This window comes from Triticum aestivum, chromosome 4D (genome assembly GCF_018294505.1).
Source record: "Triticum aestivum cultivar Chinese Spring chromosome 4D, IWGSC CS RefSeq v2.1, whole genome shotgun sequence".
Classification (NCBI taxonomy): Eukaryota; Viridiplantae; Streptophyta; class Magnoliopsida; order Poales; family Poaceae; genus Triticum; species Triticum aestivum.
In genome coordinates, this window is record NC_057805.1 from 489,313,419 (window position 1) to 489,331,321 (window position 17,903).

The 17,903-nt window shown below is 41.4% G+C and overlaps 1 pseudogene; it reads left to right on the forward strand.

The window, feature by feature from the left end:
- The first annotated feature begins 1,804 nt into the window (after window positions 1-1,804).
- Window positions 1,805-3,527, forward strand: LOC123097125 (beta-glucuronosyltransferase GlcAT14B-like; annotated as a pseudogene).
- Window positions 3,528-17,903: the final 14,376 nt, after the last annotated feature.

Sequence of the window (17,903 nt, forward strand, 5' to 3'; positions counted from 1 at the left end):
GAGGCCTCATTTCCAAACTCTACCCCCGGAAATTCTTAAAATGGGCATAACTTTTGCATACGAACTCGGATGAAAAAGTTTTTTATATGAAAAATCATCTACTCGAAAAGTTACATCCGAATTTAACCGGGGGGACCCCGTTAAACATTTTCACCCTCAAAAACCTAACAGAAAAAAAGATACGGGGCTTTTAAGATCTGGAGAGGCAAAAAAATTCAAAAAAATTCAAATTGTGGTCAAACTATGGTCAAACAATGGTCAAACTAATTATTCTAGAATATTAGTGTTACTAAATAATTATTTCAGTTTTTTTAAATTTTGGTCAAATCTGGTCAAACTATGGTCAAACAGTGGTCAAACTAATTATTCCAGAAATATTAGTGTTACTAAATAATTATTGTTTTTTAAAACAATAGTTTTAAACTCAAACAGTGAAATGTGTCACTTCATGCTCAAGCTAAATTCCTGAGGGTTAATAGAATTGACATCCTACTATTGTCAGGAAAACAACAAGTGCAGACTTGGAAACGAGGGAGAATAGAACCCGGAAATTAAGCGTGCTCAGGCTGGAGTAGTGAGAGGATGGGTGGCCGTCCGGGAAGTTAGATGATTTGGAATGATGAGGGGTGATTAGAGATTAGAGGATAAATTGAGCAGTGATGAGGGGTGGTGATTAGAGATTAGAGGTTAAAATAATTCAGAAATTTGAAAATAAAAAAATTTCGCAAAAATCCAGGTTTAAACCTGCGGAGGAGACCTTTAGTCCCGGTTAGCCACGAGAACCGGGACTAAAGCCTTTAGTCGCGGTTCGTAAGAGGCGCGACTAAAGGGGGGGTTCCTTTAGTCGCGCATATTTAGTCCCGGTTGCACAGCCGGGACTAAAGACCTTTGCGAACCGGGACTAAAGGCCTTTTTTCTACCAGTGTTAGTTATTGCCTATAGGACATATTTCCAACATTTCATATGTCCTCTTGCGTCCTCCGCGGCATCGGCTTGGTTGGTGGTCGCCTGCGGTGAAGTCGGAGTGGCTTAGTGATAACTATGACGTCAATGTGCTTCTTGGACGAGGTTCTGCTTGCGGTGATGTGTACGATGCATCTCGTGTATGCCTGATCAGCGAGGTGCGATGGTTTTAGCCCGGTTTTTTATAATTAACCGGATAATTCTTTTCTTAATTAATGGATTGAGCCATACGTGCTTTGGTTTTAAAAAACACGTACGGAAGTCAGATCCTTCGAACTTAACCAAAATCGTTGACGAATGAAGTTAAAAACAGATTAGAGTGTATGGCAAGTTCATTTTTCGCGGGTGTATGACAGCAAGTGGTAAAATGTTTCCAAACAAAAGGTCACGTGCACAATGAGAGAGGGAGAGGGGGTGGAGGATTTTGGAGTAGGGCATATTATCCTGACACAAAAGCATAGCGTATATATGTAGTACGGAGAAGGCAGTGTACGTACGAGAAAGAAGCAACAAAAGCGTTAGCGTATACATCGGGTGAGAGGAGGTGCTTTGCGAGCGTGCGGAGAAGGGTGGGTATATTGTCAACGAGAAACCAAGGAGGTTATCGCCATTGTTAGCCGGGTCGTTGCCACTTTGCCGGCAGCGCGGGCCACTCCGGATATGCTTGCTTATCAATTCTCTCCGGCGGTCCGGCCAGCGCACTATATATAACACCAGGTTCTCCCCGTGACCTCTCCGCCATCTCATGACTCTCATCGCCCCTCCCTCTTCATCACTTTGAGCTTTGAGATCGAGCACCGAAAGTCCTCCTTGTGTTGCGGCGTCGGGCCAAGCGAGCGACATGGGGCACAACGGCCGTGGCGAGCACCACTCGCCGTCGGCAGCCAGGTCCCCCCCGGCGGCCGGCTGCTTCCTGCCGCTTCGCTGGCCGACAGCAGGTGGGCGCTCTCGGTCGCGGTCACCGTCTCACTGTTCATCGGCGTCACGGTCACGCTCGCCGTCACATCGTCGGCGTCACTGTCACTGCGCCCCATCTCCTCCTCGTTCTTCTCGTTCCTCCTGGCCACCAGCGCTAGCTTCATCGTCGACCCGGGCGCGGACGTGCCGCGGCTGGCCTACCTCGTCTCCGGGTCCAAGGGCTACCTGGACTGGCGGGTGCTGCACGCGCTCTACCACCCGCGCAACCTGTACGTGGTGCACCTGGACCTGGAGTCGCCGGCGGGGGAGCGGGTGGAGCTGGCGGCGCGGGTGGGCAACAGCACCGTGTTCCAGCGCTTCGGCAACGTCGAGGTGATCCGGCGCGCCAACATGGTGACGTACCGCGGGCCGACGATGGTGGCCAACACCCTGCATGCCTGCGCCGTCCTCCTCCGCCGCAGCCGCGACTGGGACTGGTTCATCAACCTCTCTGCCTCCGACTACCCGCTCATGACCCAGGACGGTACGTACTAGATCTGCCTTGAGCATATTATTCCTGCATAAACTAATAGTGTATACACGTGCACCATCTGATCTGACTAATCCAATTGCGGCGACACGACACGTACGTCACACAGATATCCTTCACGTATTCTCGACGCTACCGAGGAACATCAGCTTCATGGAGCATTTCAGCAAGCTGGGCCGGATGGAGTGAGTACTGTCTTCTAGCTTACTTCCTCAATTTCATGATGTACTGCCTTCACGTTTTTCCAGATTCAACTCTGATCATAAATTTAATCAAACATGGACGACTGCGGCGGAATCATGACAAATACCTTTGAATTTGTATTCGAAAGAAGTTTTCAAATGTATAATTTTTTTAGTAAAATAATTCATGTATTATTGATCTAATTTGTAGTTAAAATTGAATCTCGAAATGTGTGGGCGCACTACATTATAAAATGGAGGGTTGTAATTTTTTTCTTTGTTGATCCACCACGTACGAGTGATTCGACGCTCGCTCGCTGCAGGGACACCCGGGCGAAGCCTCTCATCGTGGACCCGGGGCTGTACATGTCGACCAAGCAGGACATCTTCACCGTGTCGGCGCAGCAGCGGGAGCTGCCGACGGCGTTCAAGCTGCACATGGGGTCGTCGAGTACGTGGTGTGGGGGTGGGACAACCTGCCGCGGACGCTCCTCATGTACTACACCAACTTCGTCTCCTCCCCAGAAGGCTATTTCCAGACCGTGATGTGCAACGCGCCCGGCTTCGTGCGCACCGTCGCCAACCATGACCTGCACCACATCCGGTGGGACGTCCCGCCGAGGCAGCACCCGTGTTTGCTCGGGCTCGCCGACAGGGACGGAATGGTGGGCAGCGACGTGCCTTTCGCGCGCAAGTTCGCGCGCGACGATCCCGTGCTCGATGCCATAGACGCAGACCTTCTGCTCGGCCGCGGGAGGAATGGCACGGCGGCCGGGCTGTTCGTGCCCGGTGCCTGGTGCGGCCAACGCGGGGACTGCGGTGCCGCCCGCGCCAATGTCGACGACTGGGTGCTCAGGCCTGGCCCCGGTGCCGAGAGGTTGCAGAGGCTCATGGACAGGATCGTTAGGTCTGAGACCTTCGCCAATAGCCAGTAAATAGCAAACTCTCCGGCTCTCAACTTCACAAACTCCAAAGTCAAAACGCATCCGAACTAGAAAGTCAGTTTGAGCGTTAACTGTACGTGCCGGTACATCTAGCACCGCACACTCGTTTTAAAATTTGTGCTACTACCACCATGTATATTCTGTGTATTAATTTGTCAAATGTCGGCATTTTTTTAGTCCAAATCACTTTCTGGTACTTTTTATATATTTGAACTCCTGGCGCCGAGCTCGTTAGATCAAGACCAAATTTGGATACATTTAAAACATGTTTAAATTTTGATATTTCACATTTCATATGTGAAACAAACCTTTTCTGACATGAGTGAAATCTGTTTTCAAAATAACCGAAATGGTTTGTTTTGTATGTGTGAAATGCTTTTTGAAATAATTGAAATATGTTTTGCAATGTGTGAAATCATTTTTGAAATGAGTGAAATATGTTTTGAAATGTGAAATGTGTGAAATATTTCATATGAAATATATTTTGAAAATGTGGAATGTGTGAAATATCTCATATGAAATGAGTGAATAAGTTATTATGACTTGTGATTTTTTGTGAAATAAGTCAGTGAAAAGTGAAACGTAATGTAAACATGTTAAACTGATTATTTGGAAACGTATAACATCTCGCTTCAAAGGAGTGAAATATGTTATTTCACAAATTTTCCGTTGAAATATATGTGATTTTTGTGAAATAAGCTAGTGCAAAGTGAAATGTAGCTTCTGAAATTGTAAAGAAAAGTATACGAAACTGAAATGTGAAACTGATGGAAATAATTTTATTCAAAAGATTTTAAAAGAGTGAAATATGTGAAATATGTTTCGTGAATTTGAAACTCATTTCAAATGTATAAAAAATCAGCCTTGTTTTGAAGGTCTTTGCAACATGAGTTCAAATATATAAAAAGTTTTGAAATCGGAATGTTGTTTCAAAAGTTACGAGCCATTCAAAATGATATGAGAAAAATTAAACGTCGTCTTTAGTTGGAGATGCAATGTTCTGTACATGTAGTACGCCTCTCTCCCCTCTCACCCTCTCACCTGGCAAAAAGATACTGTTGTGGACCCCTCTTCTGTTGTATTGTTGTGTATTTCCTAATCAAAATGGCTTTCTTTTAATACGAAACAGTGTCGCACTAATCTTAGAATGGCAACGAGCGGCTACGGATCTGCCGATACGTAACGTTATTGCTCAATTTTTCACTTTAGCAACCGAACAGTTTAGCTCCAAGAAGCTAAATAGTCTAGCAAAATTTCAGTCGTATGAGACTTGATTATTTCTCATTCAATGCTATATTCGTGAGATCTTATATTGAGATCCGTACGAAAAGATCTTTCCAGTAATTTTTTTCTAACATGTTAGGTCACTTAACTGAGACTTGATTAAGTCCCAGAGGACTGAGACCTAGCCACGCCCGAAGCTAAATTCACGAGACTGTTTCGGGCTGTAGTGCATTTTTAAGAAGCAACTAAAACCGAGCTCCATGTTTTACGGAATATGGAGTTCCCTCTATTTACAAGATGTTGCACCGCCAAAGAAAATGTTCCGCACGAGCCCTTCGACATACGCCCACGCTCGTGCACAGGACCGACTCCTCCCTCTCGATCGAATCGTTTACCCTCTCCTGAGCTGCCTCTAGCCAACCCAAAGGGGCGCCCAACGGGCTTCTTGCCTCCCAGCTGGGCTGCAGTGCTGGGAGAAGCCAGCGTCACTCCCGAACAGTTTTCAATCGCTGGGTGAAGCAAGAAGCTCGCTCGAGAAGCTGAAGTTGCGTATTCAGAGGAGTTGTGACAGTTTCAGAACATGCCCATAGTACGTGCAACAGATGGCCCTACTCCCCAACCCAGTTAGTGCATGGGCCGTTTTATTACAGATGTGGAGGCCAAGATAAAGCCTAAGCATTAAAACTTAGGCAAACAATCATGCGAATATCTCTGTAAATTATGCATTAAAATTTAGGCAAACAATCAGGCAAATATCTCTGTAAATTATCGAGGTAAGTAGTGCTAAAACTTGCACCAATGTCACTTTAGTGCTAAAATATATGGCGTACAGATAAACGGGACAAGAACTTGGCTTACAGTTGCAAATCACAGTTGCATACGCTCACAGCACCGACTAGCCGTACCAGCATGGCATGGGGCCTGCTATCAGCGACGGGAAGGTGGAGACAGGGCATCAACGTGCATGAGCAGGTGGTGCAAGATGAAAATGCAAAGGAGGCAGAATAGTCCAAGCAATTATCGATGGACTCGAAATCCCTGATGTATTCCGGCAGCGAAGAAAAGCACACACGCCTTGCAGTCACACTAAAAATCAAAAGATGAAGGCAACCCACAATTGGCTCGACAAAAGCGTTGACATGTTGTTGAAATACCTTGCAAGGTTTTGCCAATGGATTTCCTAAGACTACTTACGAAAGCCAAAAAGGTTGTCTGCCCTCTTGCATTAGACGTGGTGAAATACCATGCATTTCCTAATGACTGCATTATTCACTACAATGAGAATAAAGACTTGCAAAAATGCCCGCACTGCGACATATCCCGATACAAGGGGCTAGTTGTAGAGGGTGATGATGACGACATTATTGAAGAAGGATATGAGCACGTAAATGAAGGGGAAATGACGAAGAAGTCAAAAAATAAAAAAGTGTGTTCGCAGGAGGTTCTATGGTATCTTCTCATACTTCCACGTTTGAGGCGTCTGTATAGTAATAAGAATGATTCGAAGTGAGTGTGTTGGCACACGGAATGATTTGAAGTGGATGTGCTGGCACACAGAAGGGAGAAATAATGAAGATGATGTGCTTAGACAACCAACCAATGTTTGCCAATGGGAGGCGGTCATAAGTTCAAAGAAATATAGCAAAAACACTCTGAAATTCATGAAAATTTGTTGGAATCTCGTGTGGTTTACTTTAGGTGAAAATTGAAAGGGCACGACTTATAATCTTATTTGTGGCACTTGCTTCATGAAAAAAGTCACCCATTTTCTGATTTGTACACATATTCAAACAAAATTCATACAAATCATGATTCATTCCATGTGCCTGCAAACACCTTGAGATATAATGCAATTTTAGCATACAAAATTCATACAAATCATAATTTATTCGAATAACACGACGAATGCTGCACGGCTCTATTCCCAAATCTGAAACTAATCTTCTTCGTCAACCTGCGAGCGGCACGCAGGAATGACGTTCTCGAAGCTAAGGCCAACCCAGAAGGCACATCACCCGGCGATGTTTCTGCGTCGCGGCGGGTTGGGGCCGTCGAACTACTGGATCCGAGCGATGCGGTCCTGGCCGAGGATCTGCGCCCATAATGGTTTTTTTGGCGCGAAGTCTAGATGCGCTCTCTCCTCCGGCGTCCATCCTGCCCAAAATATGCGGACGACACTTGCAAAGGCGACTGAACCGGCGAGGGGGACATGCGCCACCAGAACCCCCCCTCCACCGACTCAAAATCCATCCCGTCGGCAGACACGTGTCTGGCGGCGCCGGTATGTCGTAGCGGGCGAGAAGATCGACTTCACAGACTGTGATGTTGCGCGGCCACGCCATGGATGCAGAAAGGGAGGTGGGAGACGAGGGCTAGGGTTTGTGTTGTAGCTAGTGGCATCGGCGATGAATAAGGTTGTGGAGGCAAACGACGAAATGGGATTGGGGCTGCATATATGGCACGAGAGGGGGTGGCAGAGGGTGGGTTGCGGCGTTAAGCCACCATTCATGGGCGTCGGCGACTCCCCATGTGCGAAAACGCAAGCAGCCGCTATGTGGAAACAGCAGACGACGCTAATTCAGTTTTGCACATCCGTGGGTCCCACACATCAGTGGCCGACTTTGTAGGAAACAACCGGCGATGCGAAATCAATAACACATGCGGCTTAACGGTGGGTCCCACGTGACTGTGCAGGAAACAGCGTGCGATGCGAATGCATGCAGCCATACAGGCCGGTCACACGCACCAGTACCGTGCAAAGTAACGGTCAATGACTTTGACCGGAAGGCAAGCCCACGTTTCAGCTCTTTGTGAGGCGGAGGTGAGTAGAGGGGGGCAAAAGTGAACGATGTGAGATGGGTGGGGCAAAACTGAGTAGAACTAAGAAAATAGGGGCATGAAAATAGAAAGGCAAATTTTGGCATGCTCCCTCTTACCTTCTTTTCACATAAGGGGTAAGAGTACGTAATATATCTAAGCCATTGATTTGATTAACTAGTGGTCTGATTAACGGTAATCCACTTCTGAGCCCAGGCTTAGCTGCACCCGTCCTGACAAAAAAATCAAAACAAATACTAGAAAAATTCAAAAAAAATCCAATTTTTGTGTGTGGTAGATAATTTGATGCGTGAGTCCGCTCCAATTTTCAAATGATTTGGACATCTGAGCAGCTCTCGGCAAAAAAGACAAATTCGGGGTCTGTAAAAATGTTTACTGTTCATGCATTGTTCTGACCCGATTTGTCGTTGCTGAGAGCTGCTCAGAAGTCCAAATAATCTAAAATTTGGAGCGGACCTCACGTGATAAATTGTCCACCATGCAAAAACATTGAAATTTTTTAGAATTTTTTATTTGTTTGTGATTTTTTTCTGATCGAGTGCAGATGAGTCTGGGCACCGAAATGACGCACTCTCTGATTAACTCTTATCTTCTTACCTCTCATGTGAAAAGAAGGGGTAAGAGGGAGCATGTTAAAATTACTCTGAAAGGCAAATTCCTTTCCAAAAAACTATACGCGTTACACTATCAAACGAAGGGAGTCTCTCTTTCTCTCTCAGGGAGTATCCACTCGGCGAATCTTCCACAAAACTATTTTCTGCTCGTCCACGAAATCTGAAAAAAATCTCACATACAAATGACTCAAATTCGGTTCAAGATTGCAGGTTTCGTGAAAAAGATCTCACAACTTGCTTGCAAGTTGTCGAAAAATAACAAGCCTAGACACTTTGTGTATGCTGACGCTGCATACATCCTGGCTCATTCTAAATATATTTTTTGTCCAACGGGGATTGTTGTTGATCAGAACTTTTTGTTGCATGCACATTTTCAGATGTTGCGACGATTTTGGTTGATTTTTGATGGATCATGGTGACAAATATTTGCGACGACGTTGCATACAAAAAACAAGAAAACGTTGGGTGCAGTTATTTTCTGTCGCCTAGATACCATGCTCACTATTCTAGTCAAGATCGGACGGGCTGCAAAGACGGCTGAAAAGGGTTAAATGAAAGAGCTAGCCCAGCTAGTTAGGTTTCTTATGGAGGAACCAGCCCATCAAAATTCAAGCCCTAGACTTGGCATTGATGCACCCACTTTCCTTGATTTATTATTCGATTTTCAGCGATGTTTGTTCAGTAGGAGGAGGCGTTCAAGTTGACTATGAAGGCGTCTATGGCGATTTCATCAATCTGAAGATGTTCGTGTTGGAAATATGCCCTAGAAAAAATAATATGTGTATTATTATATTTCCGTATTCATATTTAAAGAGTTTATATTTCATGCTATAACTCCTATGATCCTAAAATATGCGATTCAGTGGAAAACTTATATGTACGTGTGGAATGATAAACCGTTAAATAAAAGGTTCTTATTCTTGCCTCTAGGACTAGCTCAAGTGTTGTTGGTGATCACATTTTCCTGATCTTAAGATATCATTAAGTGTAACGATGATCCTAAAACAATATTGAGATTATGACGTTGGAAGAACGATCATATTAAATCGACCCAAAATTGTATATTATGAATTGAGTTAATATCGTTTGTATGTAATAACACGCCGTGTTAGCATGTGATTTTGCTCCTTAGACCATGAGAGTATCATAGTCACTTCTTACCGTATGGTGGGCTTCAGGATTCCTCAAACATCACCTATAACACGGTGATCATAACGACGTCTTACATATTCATCAGAAAGTTTGACAAGGGACTGGATAGCTCAAGAGTGGAATTTGCTCCTCCGATGATGGAGAGATATTCTTAGTGCCCTCTCAGTGTGACGGCATCCATCATCGTCTGGCCAGACATAGGTGACTACGTCACGGGGATGCCGAAACACAATAACGAGAAAGAAGAACAAAACCGACAACGAGCATATCGGTATAGTGAGCATGTGATGACTCAGGAGGATAACGACATATCCCGGGTTTTGTGAAATATCAAGAAGAAAAAGGAACATCACATGATAACCAAAGGTTCACTCGAATATCATTCATGTGCTCATAGGGACCGATAGAGACGTCCACGGTTCCATTTGTCGGTCATTGAATGAAGAGGTTTCGTTCATGTCTATGAGTTACCGAACCTACGGGCACAAGCTTAAGGCAATCACGATCTGCTAAGTGTTAGTAGGACGGGAGTGATGAGGATATATTTGTGGAATTTTTTCAGTTGAGTTTTTTTTTCTTTACGTGTATTTTCGGATGTTGAATGTGTGTGAATGTATACGTAGAAATTACATTAGAATACGGAAACTTCACTCTTATATATTTATTCTATATTATAAAAAGTGCATTTTTGTGCTAATTGTGTGGAAAATTTATTTTCTTTATTCTTTAAGGGTAATAACAATGCTAACTGTTTTGTGCTAATTTTTTTGCTAATTGAATACAGTTTTCTATTATTATGTGTATGTATGCATGATTATACTAGACTACTAAAGTTGCATTATTAAATGTATATTCGCTGCATATTTTAAAAAGTGCAATTTGACTGCAAAGTTGTGTGCAATTTTTTTATTTTCTTTCTTCTTAAGAGTAATACCAATGTCACTAATTTGCTCTCTTTATTTGTTTCCTATTTTTAATTCATTTCCTATTTTTAAGGACGATACCAATGCCACTAATTTTTTTCCTTGTTTAAAACATTGTTAATATGTCAAATTCACTATTATATGTTTATTCTTACATAACTAAGAAAGTGCAATTTATCTGTAAATTGTGTGCAAATTATATCATTATTATTTTTACTTTATTTCTTCTTAAAGCGTGGTACCAATGCCACTATACTTGATTTCTTCTTAGAAAAAAATGATTTTTATTTTTGTGTTTGTAAGTAAGTATACACGCAAGTATGATACACATGTGTGTAAATTATAGTAGAGAGCAAATATTGCACTGTATATGCTTATTTTTTTGCATATTACAAAAGTGCAATTTCAGGGCATACTTGTGTGCAAGTTATTTTTTAATTTTCTTTCTTCTTGAAGGGTTTCATTTTCCCTAGGAAACTTCATTATTTTATTTTTTTTATTTTCTTTCTTCTTAAAGGGTTTCATTCTTACACAGAAAACTTCATTATTTCGTTTTCGTTTTAGTTTTTGTATTATTTTTCATAAAGGGTTTCATTCTTCCCTAGAAAACTTCATTATTTTCTTTTTCTTTTTCTTTTTTATCTTGTTTCTTCTTAAAGGGTTTCGTTATTTTGTTTTTATAATATTTCATTAGTGACATTTACATTTCATTTTCTTTCTTTTTTAAGGGTAATACCAATTCCACCAATTCAATCCTTCTTTGGAAACTTCTATTTTGTGTAAATTCCAAAATTATATGCTTATTCTTGCATATTATAAAAGGCGCAATTTTTGTGTAAATTGTAGGTAATTTTTCTAAGATTATTTTTAATCTATAAAGGGTAATATAAATGCCACTAATTCATTCTTCTTTGGAAAACATCATATTTTGTTTTTTATTTCACTTTCTTTCTTCTTAAGGGGCAGTAGCATTGTCACTTCTTCATTCGTTCATATAAAACTTCATTATTTTGATATAGTTTTAGTTTTTTTTATTTTGTTTCTTCTTCAATGGTAATAGCGCCACTAATTCATTCATGTTTAGAAAACTTCTTGTTTTTTTGCAAAACTTTCACTATTATATGGTTATTTTTGCAAATTATAAAAAATGTAATTTATGTGTAAATGGTATGCAATTTTGTCTTTACCGGACTAGTTATATATATTTTGTTTTTAAGGGTAATACAAATGCCACTAATTCATTTTTCCTTAGTAAACTTCTTTGTTTTAATTTTATTTCAGTTTATATTTTATTTTATTTCAATTTTAAGAGTAATGCCAACACCACTAATTCATTATTTGTTTCTTAGCAATCTTCCTTTTGGCATAACTTCACCATTATATGCTTATTATTGCATATTATAAAAAGGCATAATTATGTGTAAATTGTGTGCATATTTTAATATTATTAGTGTTTTAGCTTTGCAAGAAACTCATGCCAGACTTTTCTCAGGTAATTTTCTCTAAATAACATTGCATCTAGACTACAGAAAACTGTAGCAAGTTGTGGGACAGAGATGCTTTGTTTTGGCCGCATTACCGTCACGGTCAAAAAACAAAATTTACCTCACTTGTGGCTCCCTCTCCTATTAAATTCTCTGTCATGCATGCATTTCTCTCTCATTTTCTTTCACATGCATGCACACATCACAAATCTTTCTCGGTAGCTCTTTCTCTCTTTCTCAGACATGAGATAATTGCATCTATAGTCCTCGTAGTCGCTGGCGACGTCCAATTTGGTCCTGGAACTTGCGTATTGCTTCAATACGGTCCCGGTACAAGGAAATATGTGCTCAATACGGTCTCTGAGGTTGAAACAGTAGTCCTGGCTCTACATGTTGCATATGTATCTCGTATTTCTATAGCTGACGGGCCCATTTGTCTGTGGGCTGAGAAATAAAAAGAAAAAGCACGCCGGGCCCATTTGTCCGTGGGGCGAGAAATAAAAAGAAAAAGCACGCCGAGAAATAAAAGGAGGAGAAAAGCACACCGTGTGGTTTCAAACACAGCAAGCTGGGCACCAGCGTTGGGCGAGCAAGCCACCAGGCCAAGTCCACGTTCTTTGGTATTATAGGGATGCACCATCTATTATATGGATATATAGTTGTCTTTTGAAAAAAATCATGAATTTATAAAATTTTCATGAATTTTGAAAATAAACACTCACAGACTCAAAAATCTTCATGATTCAAAAATAAAAGTTCGTGTATACAAAAATGTCCATGATTTTTTTTAATATTCATAACAACGTTTGGGAATTTTTAATAAATGTTGACTGATTCAAAAAATATATTCATGAATCCATAAAATGTTTGTCACAAACAATGAATGTTTCTGATTTCAAAAGTTGTTCCCCAATTTCAAGAAATGTTCGCCTATGCAAAAAACAATTGTTGACGAGTTCCAAAAACCTTTATTGGTCCATCGTTATGGGGAAATTTATCAAACTATGCAAAATTTTCTTTTACATTGTATAAACATTTGAAATTTTGACATACATTATTTGTAAACTATGCAAACTTTTTTTTTACATTGTATAAACATTTTGGAAAATTTTACATACATTATTTGGAAATATGTGAGTATTTCTTTTAAATGTCAGGTTTATTTTTAGAATGGGAATACACATTTTCTGAACCTTGTTGGAACTTTATCAAACTATGCAAACTATGTACAGTGCATTCTGCAGGTAAAGCGCGTGCTAACAACCAGACCAAGTGTGTGTTTGTTATATGTGTGGAGATGCACTTTCTTATATATTTAGTCTTTTCTATAAGAAATTTATTTAGGTCTTTTTAGTGAAAAGAAATCTATTTATGTTTTTTAGAAAAGAAATTTATTTGGGTATACAAAGTCTTTACTTTTGGGCTGGAGGCCTGTATTTGTTGTTTTAAAGCTACGGCCCATAAGTCTCTGTGTGTTCTGGTTTTTTGTCCGTGTTCATTTTTTATTCTTCTCCTATTTGGCGCGAGCGACCTGGTGCGTACCCCCTAAACTCAGTACGTACAAATTATTTTGAAATTTTGCTATTTTTAATTAATGAACATTTTTTCAAATCAGTAAACATTTTTACAAATTGGGGAAAACATTTTTCAAATTTAAAATTTGTTCACCGAATTGAAGAAATGTTCACCATAATTTTGAAGTTGCGAACATTTTCTAAATTCCTGATTTTTTTTACAAATTCGTGAATCTATTTTGAATTCAAGAACATTTTTGGAAATTGCGTACATGTTCTTTAGAACTCGTCAACAAGTTTAAAAGACTCCCCTTAAAAAAAACAAGTTTAAAAGACAACAGTATGAATATAACAGTGGATGCATCCTGATATTAAACAACCGCATGGACTTGGCTTGGTGGCTTGCTAGCGCAGCGGTGGTGGTGAGCATGCGGGTTCGACTCCCAACTCTGACAAATGGACCCGTGAGCTATAGAAATACGAGATACGTAAATGGCCCCGTGAGCTATAGAAACTAGATGACACCCCGCGCGTTGCTGCGGGAATTGTAGCAATTAAAAAAATTGAAAATTGAAAATGAAATGATAATTTGGATATACTTGTTAACTGTGTTGTTTGTTGGCTAAATTAAACCCATTTCATGAGACCGAGCAATACACAATACAAATATTTTCCATTTTCCTTTAAGAAATATCAACATTAACTAAATATAGTGAGCATGAAATCATCTGTTCATCCAAAACATCTCACAAAAAGAGCAAATAAAAAGAGTCATTTTACAGTGCATCCGGACGATATGGACCGTCCGTCGGAGCGAATTCGATGGTCCAGATCCGATGCAATACGCTGATGTCACTTGTATTATATCAGACCCCGTGGGGCATTTTCGGGAGAAAAAATATTTCGAACTGATCAGATTTTCCCTCCCAAATATTTCGAGGGTATTCTCGGTACGAATTTAGGGCTATTTTCGGCTCGATTTTTATCCCGTTCACTAGGGTTTATTCCTCGCCACCGCTAGGGTTTTAATCCTCGCCGGGATCTAGCCGCACGTCGCGGCCCCTCCCTCCCTCCACCCCAATTCCCTCGCGATCTCGCACCACCTTTTCAACGAAGAACACGAGAGGAGGCGCACTTTCGTCCCCGCGGCGGCCGCTGGCGAAGATTCGGCACCATCCCACCTCCCAGTCCTCCATGCGGGTGCCTATAGCCACAAGGTTATAGGCAACCTCTTTCCCACACTCCAATTGGTTGTTTGCGACCTCTACGCCTCTCCGTCATGGCCGCAACTTTGATCTGGCCATGCATTTCGTCCGAAGGCAAGGTGGTTGGGTATGGATCATATTCTGCGGGACTAGATGAAGCCGGCCGCCGGCCTCAACGGCCAGCCCCATTCGTCCAGCCCCGACTTCAAGATGTACAAACGTTCAATCGTTGCATTCATACACTTATACATTTCATTCAACATGTATTCTTTTCAATTTGGCTGATAGGTGAGATTTGGAGATCCATAGAGATGATAAGCTATTAATTTTGGAATGTAATATAAACAATTCATAGCTTATGTTTCTCAAAATTTATGATGCTCGCTTCTTCTTGTGCAATTGTTGGACTAGGATCAACAGACTTGGCATGTGCTTTATAAGAAAACTTAAATTCACATGGGATATCCACCATTTGAAGATTGGTGTTAATTCTTATTTTTATGTTTTAGCCTTGTTAAAGGGAGAGTAATGATCCTCGCAAAAAGCAGAGAGAAAGGAATGAACATTCGATTCTTCCATATGTGGCATTTCATTCTTCCGTGTTTAGTTATGTCCAACATTTGTTACATGCACACACTTGACAAGGTTAGTACAAGTAGTAATCTTTCCTCTGTTTTGCAGGGCTATGACAGAACATACTATGTGATTCCCCGAGGCAGGATGGATGTACCATGGCCACCCCACTGTGCTCCTGATGGTGATCCCTTCAATTCAGCGCACGTCCTACCATGCCACACCATGGTCGTTGCAGCACCTGCAGATGCCCCCTATGGTACGTGCTTTACTCTTGTTATCCTATGCTTTCTTTTATTGGCTTTGCGGCCTGCCTACGAGACATTGACTGTGTCGTTTTCTGGGATAGCTGGGATTGCGTGTTGATTCATTCAGTATTTTTCTTCTGTTGTGAGGCTATGCTCATGCTCGTACCTTTTTCTCTCGTATGAAAATAGACATATCATAATCCATTATTCTTGTAGGGTTGCCCGTGCACTGTAATTGGTCCGAACCTTGCCCAGCCACTGTTACTGTCACATGGTTGTAAAAAGCAAATATAGATTTCTACGAGATCCCGTAGAGACCAAATTTATTTCAAGCAAAGTATTGTAACCAATATTATTGAAGTTTTACAACTTGACTCATCCGCAATGGACTAAGAACACGGCTAGGAAACCTTCTTCAGGACTAAAACCCAACCACACCCTACTCTATCGCTTTATGGCCAAGTGTACACTCCGCATGTAAGAATGAACCACACCGCTGGACTAATTGCTTGCATCTTCGTCGTCTTCAACCGCAGCTGCATCCGATAGCCTAGCATGGTATTGCTTGAACCTATTCCTGTATTTCATTTTGTTGTAGGGTGAATCGACAAGCACAACAGGTAGCTCTCTTCTGAATTTGTCGATGTAGGCCTGCATGCGAGGATATGTTAGTATCGTTCCATAAGTTTCAGAAAATGACAGAATTTTAGGTGTTACTCTACGTACTTGGTCATATTGCAACCTCAGTATTACTCCCGTAAATAATTCGATGTTCTTCAGCATGTACAGTGCACAACAAGAACTGCAACATTTTAAGTTGTTAGATCAACATTTCAGATATTAACAATCTAAAACAAAAACAAAAGCTAATATTGTTGACTGACGTCTCATCGGCTTTTGGCACATTAATATTCTGTAATGGCCATTGCGTCATGTTAATGTCTTCCCATGCATTGCTTTCTATCCCATTGACTCGCATCGCTGCTCTCAGATGTGCTTCCATCCCACGTACCTGCAAGCCCAATGGGATGAGAAGTTGCCTACGACTAATACTTACATACGATGTTAAATCCTTTGTTATAATTAAATATGTTGAAATTCTCACCACGTTATTTACTTCTCTGGGTACCATACAGTGGAAAAGTGAATCAAGAACCTGAATCTCCTTCCTTCTGGGGTTTACGACCACAAGGAACCAGTGGACGTTTAAACTGTTCATAGGTAGGAAAACCTGGAGTGCATAGATAATTAGATCAACGTCTATAGTAATAAAAAATCTGTTCTACGTCAGGTTAAAATACCATATCATGTTTCAGGTAGGTGGTGCCTTGTGTTGTTCCAGGAATGCCTGCCAAAGCGTCCTCGTAGCACCCCTCTATCCTACCAGAGCTTAGCGACGCCGGCCACCCTCTCAATGTAAACCAGTTGGCCGTCCCTTGTGTCAATTGGTTCATCATGACGCCTGAGCTGGATCGCAGCATCAACCACCTACAACAATAATCAAGTTAATTGTATTGTACAAAAATGAAACTTCATAAACTAATTTGTGAAATATCTTACTTCATCACCCAACCATACACCATCTTCAGATTCATCTTTATGGGCGAGGCATTGCAAATGCTTCGATAGCACGACAATGTCATCAACTAAGACCATTTGTTTTTCACGATTTGTAGTGTTGATCAGTGACGCCACGAAATCCTGTCGAACCACGTCTAGCTGGTCCCTCTGGGTTTCAGGAACTTCTGACCTCTTTTTTAAGTTGCTACAGCCGATTTTCCTCTTTTTATTGTTCGTGTCCTTGGAATCATTTGTACACTCTGATGGAGTCTTGTTTTTCCTTTTTTTCTTCTCAGTATCGTACGAAGCATACTCGTCATTCTTAAATAATTGCAATACCACCCTTTTCTTTTCGCCGCCATGATTTGGTGGCGTCGATTCAACCACACTTACTTCTTGCTGCTTTCGAAAGGATTCGTCATGGATGTCATCATCTGTGAAGGCACGGGGCTCTTCAGGCTCTCGCGATCTCGTAGCCTTCACAGAGCGCTGCTTACTCGGTCTGTTGAACGGATTCTGTCATACGAAATAAACCGCATGTTAGCCTTTAGCAGATTCTTGCTCAATTATAGGTAAAATGTGCATCACCTAGAAATCTTCAAGGCTTGTGGTGGCTTTGGAATGCATTTGCTTATCCAAACTAGGAGCTCCCTGGATATCATCCACCTCTTTCAAAAGCTTATGAACACCACTGAGATCCTGTTTGATTTTTACAGCAGCTCTTTCGAATGCTTCATCCTGTACATGGAAGATCACATGTTATTTCTGAAACGACAATGATTGTTTCATAATTAAGTTAACATGCATGCGTACATCAAAATCTTCATCACGGTTCTTCATGGGGGCTCCATGTCATCATTTTTATTCCATGCTTACAATGGTGCTTAGCAGCGACCTCCGTGACATCCTTTTGTTTCCCCTCGTTAGAAGCCTGCTCATCATTCTCAACAGAGGCCTCCATTGGGTGTGAAGGTGCCCCGAGGTCAGAAAGATGTATGTCCTCCACTCCTGGAAATATTCCATCGCGTTTTT